Genomic DNA, 17708 nt, shown 5'->3' on the forward strand with positions numbered 1-17708 from the left:
CATAAATTCTATTTATTACTACAGTTCTTATCTCATCAAACATTTTCTCAAGACACTGTAAAGGTAAAGGTATACAACTGATCTAGGGAAAATAATTTATTTTGTCCAACTATATTGACAGATTCAAAGTCAATTACAGCCATTTCAATTCAATCATGTTAATAAAACACTGCATTCCATTTCAGTGTTCAACTACTTCTGAAATCCAGTGTGGGTTCCTTGGAAGTAATGTATGCATTCATCAATCAGTCACATTAAGACAAAGACTTTGCAGCATTGCGACACCCTGATGTCGGATTTAACCCAATTGTTGTAGGTTTGCTGGTGTGCAATGGATCCTTGTCCTGCTGAGTGACCTAGTTTCTCTTAAACTTCAGTACTCGGACATATGGTCTATTTCTCTTACTTTGGTGTGCAGAGGAGTTCATTGAAGATTCAATATCTGCAAGATGCCTGGGTCTCACAGTGCTAAAGCAAGCTGAAATAATCAATTACTCCCCACTGTTCTTTAAAGGTGGTATAAGTTACTTAAATCCTTTTCACTTTTCACCAAACCTTGCTCTAAAGATGATGATGGAGCATCTTCTTTTCACTTGTGGTTGTTCCAGAGTCTCTTGTATTTTAAAGCTAATACTCTCCAAGAATGAGTGCCGTTCAAAAATCAATTTTTAACTTTTACTTGTTCAGTTATGTAAATATTTTATAAGCACTCTGACACTGACAAACTTTGAGGTTATTCTCAGAGTTCTTTTTTATTTATTTTTATTATTTTTATTTTTTCCCCCACAGGTCAGATCGTGGTATGATCTTGCTGGGATGTCCACCTTTGGTAACATTATCAGCTATTATGCATGTTTCCTTAAATTTTGTAAAAATGGGTTAAAAAAATCTCCAAATTGATGGGTCAAAACAAGATACTTTCAAATTTTTTGTGTTTTTCTTTCTCACACAAATCATACATGCCTTTGACTCTGTCACAACCTTTGTGTTTACACAGATGTTTTTAAAATTGATAGTCAAAATTAACAAGGTACGGGAGTGTATTTAACTTTTCTCACAAGTTTTCACATTGCCTGTTACCTGAATTGCTTTAGAAAACAGTGAGTTAAACATCTTCAGCCTAGTAATTGAAATGGTTTCTACTCATATTTATTTCAGATTCACCTCAGTGTTGCAAAGTAGGGCATGCACTTCATTTCATAACATTAACCACTTTTGATATTGGTAAAAAATGTAGAAATATGTGGCAATACAATCATCTTTTTCTACAGTTTCACTCTGTGCACTGTTCTATATTTCAAGGTTAATCTTGTGAACGTAGGAGCTTCTTAAGAATAAAAATTGAGCACTGAGAGGATATTACATGGCAGATTTCAAGCTATGAAGCACAGGTAGAATATTAAGCAGCTCATACAAAAGGTGGAGGTCACACACAATAACCATGATAAATTATTTCCATTCCAGATTTAATAGGGTTTAGAGTGTATTGTACCTGTAGTAGTCCATTTCCACGCTGAAAGACTTCCACTCATTTATTTGGGCTAATTAGAAGCTCATGCATGAGAAGCTGTGCGGACCAGTTTTGATGACTGTGCTGGACCACGTCTTGGCTTGGTTATCAACAAGTGTGTCCTTGGGAGACCTGTGCCTTCCATCTGAGTCAAGCATTACATCAGCTTGAAACTTGCAGCCATGATGCACTCTGGTTCAACCTGTTGAGCGTCTTACCATAATAAGGAATAATCACCATGAAATGCGCATAAATTGTTGACATTATGTGAGGTTACAGATGAAAAAATCCCCACAGCTAAGCTCAAGTAGGTTTTGATTTGTCATTCACAAATGCAACTTCCTCTCCTCCCACAACCCACCGATCAGAAGCTTTGATTTAGACAAAACCCACACGCCACTTACTGTCTTGTTGTTCTAAACCTTCTTGGATAAAAAAAAAAGTTCTTATATAACATGTTTTTATCCACAAATGCATTATGTATATCATTATGTTATCATTTCTTGAAGCAAGAAAACCCATTTTTCTTTCATCATATCTTTGAACATACACATTTTTATTCTTTTCAAATCTCTAAACCTCTACCAAGCCATTCTGCCAGCTAACCCCTTAACCTTACATTTCTATAACCACATTCAAGCAGAGTATGTTGCAATATACTAAAAACCCAGACATCTTTCTGAGTTTCATGTCAAAATATTAAGAGATAATTTTCCCTAGTTTACTCTTTTTCTCCATGTAAAAATAATAATAATAATAATAATAATAATAATAATAATAATAAAATAATAATAATAATAATAATAATAATAATAATAATAATAACAATAATCCATGGGATTTGCATGCTAAATCTAAGGAAATTGTACAATTTCTAGAATACTGATTGTAAGTAAGAGTAAGTAAAGAAGGGGGAAAAAAGTCACCAAATTCACATCCTGTTCCCACAACAGATACTGCAGGGAAATAATGAGTATTGGACTGAAGCCGCTAATCAGGCTTTGGACACAAGTTGATCTAACTGAGATTAAAAGATGCTGATTCACTGGTTTTCAGAAAGAATAATGTTGGTGCATTGATTAGCACTACTATCTCAGGAAAAGAAGATTCCTGATTAACATTGCCTCAGTGAGGAGAGTTTTCATGTTCTCTGTACTCGCCAACTTTTGCAATGTAGAGTAGATAAAGTTTATAAAATTAACAAAAACTGTTTTAAAATTTAGCACAATTTCTACAAAAACAAGCTAAAATAATTCATCCCATTATAGCTTGAATTAATGTAGTACATTATGTTGGGTAGTATTATCACTCAAAGCAGAAGTCTGTACTCAAGCATCATTTTATGAAAAGCTTTTATAACACCTCATGCATTCAGTCTTTCTAACATGTGGCCTTTTCTCACCTTGGCTAAAAGGCAATGCTGTATGCATTGGGTTGTTAACCAAACACCACAAGGTACTACTAATTGGTGTCAAAATAACATTAGCCTAAATGTTAGTACCACAAATATGTTTAAAAAAGCAAAATAAAATGCACTGCTTAAATTAATTTAAAAAACCTCTTAATTGAAAAGGTTATCTTAGTTGTAATTTGTATTATATTGAATTTTGAGGTGCATATTTATGCTGCATTTTGTGTTCCTCTTTGACACCAAAATGTATTTAATCCATCATTTGTGATGGAGTAAAACTGACATAACCTTCCATTTAGTTAGCAACAGTATGCAAAACGGGTTCCATTTTTTCATGTACTATAATAATTAATTGTCGAGAGACTACTCAGTATGATTCAACAAATATGGTTCTTATTTCATTTCCTTCAGGTTCCATGCCCTGTGTCTGCGTAGGAATTTAATATTACCAAAAGGGATATCTTTTTTTTTTTTTCTTGCAGGAACATTAACAAGGACGGTTATGTTTGCTGAAAGTAGGCTGAGTAAATCAGAATAGCCTAGCAACTATCAATACTCTTTAAATGATACTGATGCTCCCAGACATTTTTAATCTCTTTTTATTTACTCTCTTACTCAAATATTCCACAAACTAAAATCAAGACACTTTATAATGATAAAACATTCTACGTCTGCTTTGTATTTTTATAAAATCTGCAAATGAAAAAGAAATCCAAGTATGTAAATACATAAAACATGCTTTTCCCCTTTTGGGACTGAAGAAAAACTGTTGATATTGAAGCAAAGTTTAAAGGGGCAGTATTATTGAATGGTTGCTGTGGGAGAATTAAAAAAAATAAATAAGTAAACATGTTTTTGATGATGGAATAACATTATAACATGCTGTAAAGCTCAAAAAGATGATTTTACATTTTCAGACCCTTTAAGTTAGTAGCATGTGGATGTTTGGTTCATGTGTTGGGATGGACTTTACAAATATGAAAATATCTAAGGTTCCAGTAAAATCTGCTCTTTGTGCTACCAATGTGAAAAACAAATGAGGAACAATGAAAGAGAGAAAAATCAAAATCTGACAGATGCTAATCAAACTGAAAAACTTTTTTTAGATCTATCTTACTACCAGAAAAGTGTGTCTTTTATACTTGAAGAGACTGTTCTGGTTCTTAGTACATGAAAAAGAAATAATCAAATCATCTTGCTTGACAGAACATTGCAACCTAACTTGTTTTAGTGCTTTGCACTTTTCCAAAACTTTCATTACTTTCACGTTAAAAGAAACAAATCAGATTCCAAGTGGAGGAAGATTAGTGTGATTTATGTTGTTCCTTCACAGGAAAGTCACATAACACCAGGGTTGCTATTACTTAAAAAAATAAATATGTATGACTGAGACTTGACACTCATTGACACATATATAACAATATGTTCTTCTGTATGTCAGTTCACGACCAGAACAAGTTGAACAAATTAGTTATGCCACCACAGTAGCACACTCAGAAGCAGCTTCTTTTACCAATTGTCCTGAGTCACGCAAGGGTGTCCAAAAGGTTGTGATGCTGCAGAATGTGCAGGATCCCATGCTCTCTTCCAAAGGATTCTGCTTTTGTTCTGCAACTATCTGAGTGCTTTCAGTACAAAAGAAATTATGTCATGGTGCAATCATTGTCACTATGGCTTTGACAACAAACTGAGCAAAACTGGTCACACTGGTAACAAACAAACTTCTTTTATTTGTTTTGGTATTAATTTTGAGATAGAAAAAAAAAAATCTTGCCATTTGGTGGAGATAGTTTGTTTTTCTGCTTTTTTAATATTATAGTTGCTGGTTGTATACTTTTGTCGTTGACCTAGTGGAAAGCTTGTTGTGAGATCTACAGCCAGGACTCATGAGTGGGAAAGTTATTGCATGCTAAATCTAAGGAAATTGTACAATTTTCGTCTCCCCAGTTCCTCTCACAAAAAGCAAACCCCTTGTTGGACCCTCCAAATAATAGAAAATATACAATAAATAAATAAATAAATGGTAAATTTGGGCATAATAAAAAGAACCACAACATCAGATCTATATCTGAATTGTTTTTTATATGTTATTAGGAGTTGTCATGATTCCTTTTGATGTGAGGTTCAGGGAAACTGAACAACAACAAAAGAAAAAAATAGCATGCATTCATTTTTGCTAACTTTTGAAGTAAAAGTGGTTACATTACTAACAATATTCATACTGAGAAAAGGGGAGGAAAGTATCCAGTGTGACTGTGCATGTATTATGTTATATTTCTCAATATTTCAATAATCATAAGCTTTATATTCTCCATTAATTTTAGGCTTTGTTGGAAACTGAAAGTAGTTGAGCTCAAACACAAGTATTACACATTTCTGTATATAACATACAGATGATATACATTTAGCAAAAGTAGAAAAATTGAGACAAAACACAAGATTTTTCATGATGAAATGTTGATCTCCCTTCTGTTAACTGGTGTTAATATCATCATTAATGAACTGTGTAAATTATAGCTTCAAAGACACTATCGCAGTATTGATGTCATGGTTCGATACACACAGGGAGAATACTGCTGTGAAGATTGATTAATCAAATGTGGAAACAAACTGCCCAAGCATCTTTTTCACCTAATGCAGTTCTGATGCATCAGGTGCAAATGCATGCCTTCAAAGTTGAAATGAGCTTCCTGGACTTTAAATGATCACATTATTAAATCAGTTATTAGAAAAACATAGAAACACAAACTCTGCACATTAGAACTCTGACATTAGTACAGTAACTTGTATTCCTTTGCAAATGTTTATTATGTAACCTGTCTCTAAAACAGAAGATTTAGCAATTGGCCACATGTAATCTTTTAATAAATGTTAATTTTTCAATTTTTTCTTCACTAATCCTGGTGAATTAATACCTTCCAAATCTGATAAATTTACCAGCAGCGTATGGTTTTTAACCAACTGTAAAAAATACAATTGCCTGAGTCCACACCAATATACCAACAACAGTCAGCCAAATGCCTGGATCCTAAAGCTTCAGAGCCACACAATTACCAAATGGCACTGAGATATCAAGACACAGAAACTAAGCAGTGCCATAAGGTTATTTGTGTGTTATGATGAAACAGTTGAGGATTTGTACAACACAGTGTGGAGCATTTTAAAATCCTGTGCAATTAAGAGTAAAAGAAACAAAGTCGGTTATTGTTGTTCAGCTTTGATAATTCTAAGCAACTGTTATGTTCCAGGAAAGACTTTCTAGGCAAACACTTGGCTGTAAACCATAGTGATGTCGCCGCTGGAGAGAAGCCTTTGTGGGGGATTTTGACTAAGTGTATTGTGTCTGTGGGCTTGTTAACCACTGAGCTACTTATCTTACAGCCCCTAAGAACAGGGCAAAACTACTTAATACCATTTCCTATAAATTATTCTCCCCTGTGTTGCAAAAAGGAAAAAAAATAAAATCATTGATTAAATAAACTACAAATAATCAACTATAATTAAGCACTAATTACACTTTGTATTCAATGCTTTGGCGAATAAGCTCACTTAGACTAACCAACAGTCTAAGTGAGCTTAGACCAATAGTCTTTGGGGTACTCTTATCCCAAAGAGTATTGGGATAAGAAACATTTTAAGCATCTAAAGGAGTGGTGAATAACAGACTAGTAATATTTAGAATGAATATGTCCTTATTAACTTGGAAATTATTTTTCCCAAGAAAATCTAGAGACAAAGTAGGTGCATATTTGCAAGTGTAGGAAGACTAGGTTGATTGGACACATTGGATACCAGGAACAGTGTTTCTCTGCTCTTAGTATTGAACCTACTAAAAAGAATGCAGTACTCTGGCTACATTATAATTCAAATACACGAGCTATCTAAGACTGCTTATAATAAACAGTTAGCTTAATACCACAAACTCTTACATTCCTGTTGAACCTTTTTAAGAACTGCAAGTTTTAAAATATTCTTCCCCTGTCAATTAAAATTTTGAGATATATCGTTTTCAAACACAATTTCTCAGATAACTCATAACTAAAAAAAAATGTAAATTTTTTGGGGGGCTTTGTATTATTACTGTCACTGCTCTTTATGCATCATTGCTGCAGGTAGTGACTTTAACCATGCACTAATCTGCAACCATACATACAGAGAGCAATGTAAGGGTTGCACACTTTAATGGTTTTCTCAGTTGAAATGTTTCTAATGTGAATACTGACTTAAAATTTACAACAGATGTTGCCAACAACGTATTGGAAACATCTTTTTACCAATTTTACAATTGGTAAAAAATTGGAATTATTTTATGTATGTAATATTTCCAAGCACTTTTAGATTAAATCACTCAATAAGGTCTATTAATTTTCCACAACAGTTTATAAATAGTAAGCACTTATAAAGTAGTAGTAGTAAACACAGAAAGGTACAAAATACTTGGTGAATGAAAGCTTTCTTCAGATCTGAAAAGTTCAGGGATCCTTTGTATTCAATCAGATCTTCATTTCTTTCCATAGTCTTTTATTGGATGCAAGTCAAGTATTTGACTGGGCCACTCATTATAGTTTTACTGTCTTTCTCTGAAACCAATTTATTTCGATATAGGTTTGAGACTATTAACTTGGTTCGGAATCCAAACTCATTTCATCTTCAGATTCCCATCAATAAATTCCCTTGTACACTTTCTCTTTTAACCTTTACTTCGGTTAAATAAAGTATTTTAGCATCATAAGCTGAAAGATGACCTACATCGCGTATTTCTTACCTGCAAGCTTCTCTTTCGCAGGGATTTCCTACCTGCAAGCTTCACATATTTCCTACCTGCAAGCTTCACTTTCAGACTTCTCTGTTATGATTGGAGGAGAAATTATTGTGCACATCAACCTTGCAGGTAGGAAATACCTGCAAGGTTGAAAATACCTGCAAGGCTGATGTGCACAATATCAGTCTTGCAGGCTGATGTGCACAATAATTTCTCCTCCAATCATAACAGGGAAGTCTGAGGCTCCCTTCTGAATCTGCTACCACTGTGATGGATGGTTCATAACATATGCAAAAACAAAAAAGAAATTCAGCTTTGTCCTCATCTGTTTTCTCTCAGAATTGTACTGCAGTGGAGGCCATTGAGGTTGAAAGCATTACTTACCGTTTTTTACAGGAAAACCTGCCATTTCCAGTTTTTTTCTGAAGCTCTCTGTGAGTGCTCTTTGGCTTTTGGTAAACACAATATGGTTTTGACTCTTCTCTCAGAAATATTATGAAGGGCAGCTGACCGTTGATGGTTTTTGATGAACTGATGTTCATTTCACTTTTGTATTATGATTCTAGTGGTGCTAACTGAAATATTCCAAAATTTAGAAATGAACCTTTAACCACTGCCAGCAGTATTAATGCTTTCTAAATACAGACTGATTTCAGTGGTTTTTGTGGTTGGCTTTGAATTTTCTTCATGTGTTTATTACTCATTTCCTAGAGTTGACTTTAGAAAAATTATACCATTAAAAATGATTAACCTCGACACATTCAACTTTAGGTTCATTAATAAACCCCCATGTCTGTACCTCTGGGTTATATGTTCAATTGCGGTTTTACTATATTATTGCTTTGTGTTACTTCAGAATAGACCATTTCTTTATCTCAAAGTGAAAAAGTAAGAAACAATTGCTATACAAAACCAAAAAGTATAAATCTCTGTAAAAAGCTTTACTCCACCGTCTCATAATTTGATTTCTGCCAAAGTGACATATTGTTAACGGCCGACATAAGAGGTGGGAAGCGTTCTGGTGCTTTAATTCAGTCTTTTTTATGTCTGCTATAGCGATGCACTTTATGGGTTAATGATGTAAAAACTGCACATTCAATGACAGTTTTATTGTTGTTATATCTGTCTAAATGTGGAATGTTGTTTTCTGCAGATGCTAGATAACTTGTTTTACTCAGAAAATAATTTCTATTTAGTTTTTATTTTAAAAACTACATGAGCTTCAGGCCAAAATTTTTATCTTTCACAATAATGAACGAATAAATAAATTTTATTGGGTGGTAGGGTTGACAGTTCTCATGAGGTAAAGTTTTGAATAAAACTCATGGATGGATTTTTACTGCCACCCTCAGGCTGATCCATAAAAGTGCAAGTAACCTTAAGACTGACCACTATGGAATCTGAAGATATTTTTCCATTCCTGTTGTGCTGCATAGAAAGAATATTCAAAACCATGTATTGAAGTAAAATGTATTTTTCTCTAAATAAAATTCTGTGACAGTTATTTCTGTTGACCATGCAGCTTGCTGTTTGCTCATGTTTCTGTTCTGAAACTGCTGAGCCGTCTTCAGTAGGAAGTGCAGCACATTCAAAATCTCACAATGTTCCCTTTGTTACACAGCTGCTGCATGACCTGGATAAATGAGATGAGGCAGACAGAAGTATTACACAGTGTTGCCTTCAGATGTGTTTTGGGCCAAAGCTGAAATTAAAATGTTTCAAATCAACAAAAATACATTTTAAGTATTGGCAATTATAGGAAGATTTTAATTAATGAATCTTTACTTTGCAGGCACAGCAAATACCATGCTAAGCTGGACTGAAATATACAAAGTTTTGCAAAAATAAATGAAAACCTTAAAAATTAGACCTATTTGTATGTGCTGAGGGTTACATAATGTCAATCTTTGACCCTCCAACTTTGTTTGGAGACAAGACTAGGCTTAATCACATACTGTTTTGGGTCTGTGACTTATTTTGCAGGCAACATAACAAGTTTTTTTTTTTTTTTTTTTTTGTAGTAAGTCAAACTTATTTACTAACCACCTTACTTTACCACTGGAGTGTGATATTGGTTGCTTGTTTGTTGTTCTATTCTATTTCTAATTATGTGGAGCACTTTACATGTTCTTGTGGCTACAAAATTGGCCTTCCTTCGCTTAGACAAAATTTGGATTTTGAAAACCACAGATCCAAACCAACTTAGCAAGTTTTAAGTCAATCTATCTAAATGACTTCAAGGACTTTGATCAAATGCAGTTGCTAGAAATTGCTAGATGTAATACTTGCAGTTTATTGTAGAATATGGATCCCAAAAGTGTTTTTAGTAGGTCTTAGAAAGCAGTAAAAGTGTATATAATTACATAATATTATATGGACATTTCTACGGGGCTCCATAAGTGTCAGTTTTAGGACCTACACTTATTTAGCCAGTAATAATTTGGGTCCTTGTTTTACAAATGCAACTGTACATTTTTATGCTGATGATTCTGTCATTTATTGTTGTATAAGATCAGTTGCCTCAGTTTTTGAGCACTTTTAGTCAGCTTTGGGCAGCTGTCAGTCCCAATTACTACAACTTACTGCTCCTGAATCCATGAATAAGGTGCCCTCATTTCTCCCTTCTATCACCAAAACATGAGGTATGCCCATTGATTTTGAAACATCTTACAAATATTTTGCCATCCCCATAGATGAAAATGTAACTTTCAAAGCCCACATTGAAAATCTGTTCAAAAACTTCAGTTATAATTAGGCTTTGTTTATCATAACAACATTTTTATTAAACAAAACAATGCAAGGAAAAATTTGTTTCTGCCACTTTTAAGAATATTCTAGACTTAAGAAATAATATGTATGATGGCCTCTATCAGTTGTTAACATCTCTTGGTGCTGTCTATCATTGAATGTCTGGATTTGTCATAGGAAGCAAAGCCCTCACTCACCACAGCACCTTACATCCTTTAATTACACACTTGCAGACTCTTACACAGGTACATTTTCATTTTCAAATCTATCCTCCATCTCCATACTTGTCAATCAATCAATCAATCAATCAATCAATCAATCAATCAATCAATCAATCAATCAATCAATCAATCAATCAATCAATCAATCAATCAATCAATCAATCAAATTTTATTTGTATGGCACATTTCAGCAGCAAGGAATTTAAAACTGCTTTACATCATAACAAACACAAAAACACATGTCATGTTATATTTCATACAAAAAGCAATACCCCAGCTTTTGGTCTCTGGATTTTATTACATTCTGAGTTCCATCAGTGCACTGAACTTGGCAAAAACAAAAACAAAACAAAACAAAAAAACAAAAAATTCTTCTTCTCTGATCCTGACACCTGGGACATGCTTTCATAGCACCTGATTCACAAAACGTTGTGAATTTATAGGTGTAGGCCTCCAAAAAGCCACTTAATTTCAAGGGAGAATAATAAACATTCAAATTCCAATAGACCTTTGAAGAGCTTTCAGTGCTCGGGCCTAATGAATAGCGATTAAAATTGAATTTGACAAGTCATTTCATATTATTTCCTAAAGTGAGTCACATATCCTAATTGAATGGAAAAACCAAATGTCTATTATTTGAAAGCAGACTTGCTCCATTTCTGACTAAAAGATGTGGAGGATATTTTGACATTGCCCTGGATGTCCTAACAACTGGCTGCTGGCTGACTCTGACAGGTTCCAATTCTAAATCCTGGCAGATCCCCACTCCAGTTCTCTCAAGCTGTCAAAGGCCTATTTGCTGAGGTGTGTAGGGAAATATTGGAGCAAGTAGCCTGAAGCAGCTGTCATGTTTTCAGCAGGTGCAAGATATGGATGGTGGTTTGTGAGCATTATTGAGCCTTGCCTTTCTTGAGCATAATGAGGAACAGCAAATGACTTTGTTCCAACAGAGAAGACGTCAGCAGTCATGTTAAAATTCTCAGGTTTTTCAAATCTATGTTAAGTTCATGTATAATCTGCTAGCTCAGATTAGAACTCACTTTTTTTTAACTTTTCTATCACAGACTTTATTGTCATAAAGTAAATTGTTCATTAATAAAAAATGTCTCCACCAGGAGTATTATTTGTATTGATAAGTATTTTTTTCTGGATTATAATAAATAATGTTAGCGTAATAGTATGTCAGGAAGTAAAAATTTGAACTTCTTTAATTAACAGACTAAACCTGATACTAATCCTATAGTTGCACACTTTGTCAGTTTCTGTAATTTCTGCCCTTTCTTTGTTATCCTAAAGCATTTTTTATATCCACTTGTTATTTGTTGGCATACCCTAATCATCACCACAGGACAGAGCTCTAATGATGTCCTTTCAAGCTATGATCACACTGTCAAGGAGACTAATGAGAATTGTTATGTCACTGATTACTCTGAGCATAACTAATAAAATACCGGCGAATGGGCCAACATTTTAAATGGGCTGGCTGACTGTGTAAGATGAAATGAAGGTTTCAAAAAGGCTTACCTAATTTATTCTAGTGCATTTAAAGTGTAAGCTAGCTGCACAAAATTGGAACTCACTACCATTTGTGTCATTTGTAAATTTTATATTTTAGTTTAATAATTGTATGCTTTAAAGTCATTTGTAAGATTATAGTACTGCGATTTTTATTCATTGGTGAGAAAAACCATGTGTTTAACAGGGCAATAAAATTATCTTAAGTTACAATACAATTTATTGCAAGCAAAGATTAAAGAGATCTGAATATAATGTCAGCATGACTAATTTTGGCCTCGCAACAGAAGTATTTCAGAAGTTGATGTTAAAATGTGTGGGTGATACATATGACAAATTGAAGAGGTTTTCAATTTTTTTTTTTTTTTTTTTTTTTTTTTAGTCACAGCATCTTTGGTTAATGGCCTAATTGTGCATTTACAAGCAAGGACAAATGTTCAACTCCAGGATAGAAAAAAATCCCAAAAGAAAACTAATTGTGGAACCACCATACGGAACTGGAAAAAGAACCTCTAAAGCATTAACATCCTTATTTAGTTTCAAAGGTAACTGAACCATGAGATTGGATATTAGGATTTGTAGCTAACAGCAAAGCAAAGCATGGCAGGAAATGTGTTGACTTAGTATAAGTAAGGTACAATTAATGTTATATTTTAAAGTTGTTGTTGATGTGGTGAGCTGGATTAATCTAGGAAAAATACACTTTTTTCACAACAAATTTAAATGACTTAAGAAATATAATTTTAAAGGTAAAACAGGGAAAATGTAATTTTTACCTGCAACTAATAACAATATTGGTTAAAACTGCTCAGCTAATAGAATCAGAATCAAGATTCTTTCTAATGTCATTTATCAGACGTGAACTGAGCACAATACCCAAGCAACATTTAAAGTCAACTTAAATAGAGCATCACAAACAAGCCATTGTGACGCCCTTTTGAACTTAATCTTTACCATGACTTTATGCCTAAAGGCACTGAAATCCTGCCATGCGATTGAACAGGCATAACTCATAAAAGGTCAGTGAATGTATTTGTCTTAGGTAACCAATTTTTAACCAGGTATATGTCTTTGAGATTAAAAATCTTTTTTTTTTTTTCCAAGAGACACTTGGCCAAGACTTGCAGTAACACAATTACAGCAATTTCCCATCAGTTTGTGTATACATGTTTAATAGTTTCGTACATTGTGTGTGATTCATTTTTTACAAGTAGTTTTACAAGAGTTGAGCCAGGAAAACTACTGTACCTTAAATTCTTCCACCTGTTTCTTTTGGAACAGGTGGATAGAGTGCAAGGATGGTTCGTTGAACATGATATTTTTTAATTTGATGCCGAGTACAAGGAGATATTATTAGGCTTCATAATCTTCCTAAAAAGTATCTATTCTGTAACACCAACAAGAGCTTAGTTTTGCCCTTTAGTTTGTGAAAGTATTAGAAGTTTGGCTTTCTAAATTTCAAAATATTTGATTAAAAAAAAAAAAAAAGAGAGAAACATGTCAGTTTCTCCAGAAATTGTCTGACTTACCACTGTGCAAGGGGGCAATTTGATGTTTGCACAGCTTTTGAGTTAAAAGCACTATGGCTAAAACCTGACAATCCAGAAGGATTTTTTTTTCCTAAAAAGCAAGGTCTCAGGAAATAGCGCATGACTGCTAAGCATGGTCGGTGGATATGCTTTATGGCATATGCAATTATGTTTTCAAGACAATGAATGCTCACTGGCTGTTTCTGCAATTTTAGAAACACATGTCCTCCTTGTTTTTCTTGTTGCTTCACTGCAGCAGAAAATGAAAAAAAAGAAGTCTTCAGCAGATACATTATGCTCGACTAGAGCATACATTGTCTGTTCCAGCGACATGATCACAGCACAGTCAGCATCATGACAGAGAAATGAGTTGTGTTCCTGCTGTTCTAAAGATTATTCACTGTGCAACAGCTGCATCCAATTATATCACCATTGAAGTATCCTTGTATGTACAGCTGGTTTGGCAATAATTGTACTTGACCCATATCTTTTCCTGTAAGTGTCTTGCACTGACCCTTTCGGACAAATTTAACATACAAAGTACAACGTTTCAGACAAAAATTGTACATTAATTGCATATGTTCTTATAGTACTTTGGGTCAAGTGCAAATACAATTCTTTGTCTACAAATTGACAATGTACAAATGATGCTATAAGATATAATTAGATACAAAAAATGTCATTACATCTCTGGGCCACAGGATGGCAGTCTTTCATAAATTTTGAGGAGAAAATATACTTTAGTCGTTTAAATAAAAGTTAATACAAAATTAATACAAAATGTATAGATCACACCTATTTTTTGCAACATGCAACAATTATGAATATTTAGTAGATCTAAAATTACCAGTTTAAAAAATAATGATTAAAAATTATTTACACTTTCTTTTTCACTGTTATTTTAACAGAGAACAAAAAAAAAAAAACTTATTGCTTATCTCATTTAAAAAAGTTTTGATTACCATTAAAGGTCCCAGTTTATAATGCTGTTTATCACCAACATACCAATGGGTTATTTCATAGAAAAATAGAAATGCTTTGTAACATTTGCTGAGTAATAGATATCATTTCAGGGATGTCATTGTAATCCTTCACCAGATGTGATTGTTAGGGAAAGGTTTCTTCCACTTGTCAAAGCTGTCATTCTACATAAAACATCAGTTTGGGAGAGCAAGTACTATTACTGGTCAATCTAATGCTAGTTCAACTTCTGACTCTCTATACAAGCAGAAATTGTGGATAATAGAGAAGATATTAAAACAGCAGGATGCAGAAGTTAAACGAAAATCTTTATACAATTTTATTTAATCGTCATTGTGAAAATGAAAACATTGTTTCACCTTTTGATAGGACATCTTGTGCTTCGATGATCATCATTTTCTTTCTGCCTTGAGAATTAGTTAATTAAACTCTGAAAAAACATCAGCCTCTGTATTTCAAGCATCTTATTGCCAATCATCTGTCGTCCTATTATCCAGCTGCATCATTGCCATTCTTCACGCAGTCTTAGTCACCATCTGGCAAAATCTGAATAATGAAGCATGATTACTACATTTGCCACCCAAATGCTGGTACAATCTTGTGAAGGTTTGCTAATTTGCGTTTGTTGATCTCCTCAGCTCTCAACTTTTAGAACTACAATCATCTGTAAAGAGTTTTAAAATAAATAATTACTGTAATTTTTACATTTGAGTACATATTCTGTGTATTGTGGTGTTGACCTTGTCATTTCACTTAAGGTCAGTTTAATCTAATATCTGTAAAGATTTTTCAAATAAAAAGAACAGGTAAAATCATTACACACCTTCCTGAAGGATGGTGTGTACTGAACTATTGCTGCCAAGAACTTTCTCCATCAACAGAGGATAAATTTGGACTTTTCTTTCTCTGTTTTGCAGGATATGTTACTGATCCACCTAACTACATGCACACTCTTTTTAAACCAATTAGTACAACTCTTTCAGAAGTTATCTGTTTAACTGTCTTTCTCTCCTGGATGAAGCTGGTGAAAAGCTGCCACACCTATTAACTAGATGACTTAATCTCTAAAACAATAAAAACTCTAGAAGAAGAAATTCTGCGTTCTTGTGGTTGTGCTCTGTCATCTGAAACCACATTTGGTGACAGCAGATGGCCGCACATACTGAGGCGTGTTTTACTGGAGGTTTCTTCCTGTTAAAAGGTACACAGCAGACATTTCTACTGTCACCACGTGATTTCTCAGGATAACAGATTTTTGCGAACAGTAATGTCTTGATGCAAGCAATGCTCCAACAGCCTGGCTTCTGTAACTAGACATATTTTTACCAGTTAGAATAAGAGGTAATATTTTACTACACTGCATTATAACTGGAATTATATCAGAATGTTTATGGTTAAATTTGCATCAATCTACAATTGAATTGATTTGATAACTTATTGCTGTATAAATTTGATCAATTTATCCTGGCAAAAGCCTTGAGATAGAGTTTGTTGCAAATAATCTATTACAAACAATGTAATAGATTTTACTTAAAGTTGTTGAGTGAATATTTTAAATTTTATCTGCTCTGGTTACAACTTTGACTTTGTTCTTAGCTTTCAGTAATAAAATATCCATTTTACTAGCTTTTTATTAATGCAGCCATACGCAGTATGTGAGACCAATCATCATCTAATAATAAATAAATAAATGGAGTCCATTTGCCTCATTTTAATCTCATGGTAAATATTGCATTTTAGTAATAAAGGCATCAGAAGTTTGTTATCGAGCAAACAATCTGTTGTTCACTAATGATGTGGAGAAGAGCAATGGATCCATATTTATTTAAAGTCATCTGTGTAGTTCCAGATTTGAAGAGCACAACTTTTTTTGCAAAAACAAAAAGCGCAAACAAAAACACCACAGATTTACTTTTCTTTTAATAAAAATGTTTTTAGAGCATTAGACCAAACTTCTGTTAAATCACTGAGTCAATTCATTCCTTCCTCCTTCAATTAGCATTTTCAATTTGAATCTTCTAAGATTTTTTTGTGTGTATCTAACCATCTGGTGAGCAAGCTTTTGTCTCAGTTGAAAGCATTAAAAAGCAAAGTAAGTGTGACTGAACTACTGCAGAGATTTTTTTGTTTGCTTTAAATGGTAAGTAGCTAAGAGCTTACAGTGGTCATACTGATGGAAATATGGAAGCTGAATATGACAAACTCTAACTTGCTTTCATTAAAGCTTCAGAAAAACTCTTTGATGTTTTCAGACTCTGTTCCTCGAGTCAATATTAGACATAAACAGAACTCATGCTGCATATGTGTGGGTGTATTTATTTATATATGTTTTCAAGATATACCTCTTACATGAATTTGTTTTGTCTATATTTTACCAACAGAAGGACATACAAATAAAACTATTGTTATTTTTTGAGAATATTGTTTTCATGATTACATTGTTATGTGATTTAATGATTAGAAATGGTTTTCATCCATTAAAAACAGCTCTAAGTATGTTAAAACCTAAAAGTGTATTTCTAGCTGTAAGCAGCAGAAGCCTCTGTTTAGCTGACCACTCAAATTGGGTTGAAATGATTTACTAATCTGGATACGAACATGTTCTCAATAGACAAGCTTAAAGTGATCCCGCAGAGTTTATTTTGGGAAACCATTCCAGATGTTCGCTTCACATATAATTTAGTAGAAAATACATTGTCTTGGTTATAAGCAATATGAACATAAGGCTGAAAAATGTAAGGTAAGAGGTGATTCATTATTATTTAATGTATTTATTGACATATTAAAGAGTTTAAAAATAGATTTGATCAAAGGGACTGAACATGAAAGCATTTCAATCTCCTTTTTTGGCCAAACAGTCAGATTTTCAGTGTTTCATATCTTTGATGAATAAAGATAAGAACTGGTTGTCCAAAAATAGCTTACAATTCTACTGCTGAAGTCTTAGCAAATAAGAGATTCACCATTCCAAATGTGACTTTGACAGCACAAATGTTTTAAACCAAGTTTTATACTATACAAAATATTGTCA

The sequence above is a fragment of the Poeciliopsis prolifica genome, unplaced genomic scaffold, assembly GCF_027474105.1.
Source record: "Poeciliopsis prolifica strain line A6 unplaced genomic scaffold, Auburn_PproV2 SCAFFOLD229, whole genome shotgun sequence".
NCBI classification, from domain to species: Eukaryota; Metazoa; Chordata; class Actinopteri; order Cyprinodontiformes; family Poeciliidae; genus Poeciliopsis; species Poeciliopsis prolifica.